Source organism: Penaeus monodon, chromosome 21, assembly GCF_015228065.2.
Source record: "Penaeus monodon isolate SGIC_2016 chromosome 21, NSTDA_Pmon_1, whole genome shotgun sequence".
NCBI lineage: Eukaryota > Metazoa > Arthropoda > Malacostraca > Decapoda > Penaeidae > Penaeus > Penaeus monodon.
Genome location: NC_051406.1, coordinates 20,290,691 through 20,291,585, shown reverse-complemented (window position 1 = coordinate 20,291,585; position 895 = coordinate 20,290,691). Strand labels below are relative to the sequence as shown.

Below are 895 nucleotides of genomic sequence, written 5' to 3'. Positions count from 1 at the left end.
ATAAAGGTAGGCATTACTGTTGTTCTGCCCCCTCCTTTCCCCTTCTCCCCCTCTCAACTTTCCGTTAACACTATGTGTATACATATTAAAGGTTTTATCGTTTTATATGTATGTTTTTTTTAATACGTTATTTGTGTTTGTCTTTGTTCTTTGTGCAAGATCCGGGTGAGTTAAATACATAGTCTATAATCAGCTAGAATTAGTGTGTATGAGAGAAAAAGACAAAGGTGAGAGACTAGAGACAGAAGAGAGTGAGAGGCAAACAAACAAAGGGGGTAGGGGGAAGGACAACATACAGACAACACAAAGACAAGGTATGCAGACAAATAGGGACAGAAAAAGAGAGAGAGAAAGAGAGACTGACAACTACACAGACATAAACGGGAAAGACAAGCGAGAGAGGGACACAGACAAGAAGGGAAGAACGAGAGGAGCGAAAGAGGGAGAGAAAGATTAGGCAACCCAACAAGTGTGGATGTCTTGCTCTGAGAATATATACCTTGCATCGACGTCCAAATAAGGAGCGTCATTGCTGTTTTTGCGCGTGTATTTGTCTTAAGCGGAGACACAGTATTACCCTCGGCGCGTTTCTACGTCTTGTCTGTAGAGAAGCAGTTGCCATGTTCTCGCGTCGCTCACTTTAACCGTTTTTCCAGTCGTCTTATTCTTTGTCTTCCGGGAATGTGGTCCTTATATTTTTGTCTTCTCCCCGTGTTTTATTTTTGTTTTATTATTTTTTTCTGCCGTGGCTCTTTTGTCCTCCTTACCATATTGGGCATTTATGTGTACGCTGTGCGTGATAGTTATTTCCACGGAAAAAAAGGATTTAGGGTTTTGAAAATGCTTCAGTGATCTTTGTCTGTGTGCCCCATGTGCATTTACATCTATGTTTGTC

At 41.3% G+C, this 895-nt stretch overlaps 1 protein-coding gene across 1 annotated transcript in view; it reads left to right on the top strand.

The window, feature by feature from the left end:
• Positions 1 to 895, top strand: part of LOC119586325 (G-box-binding factor-like) — a gene marked incomplete at its 3' end in the record, with an annotated part of 50,612 nt that overhangs the window by 45,951 nt on the left and 3,766 nt on the right.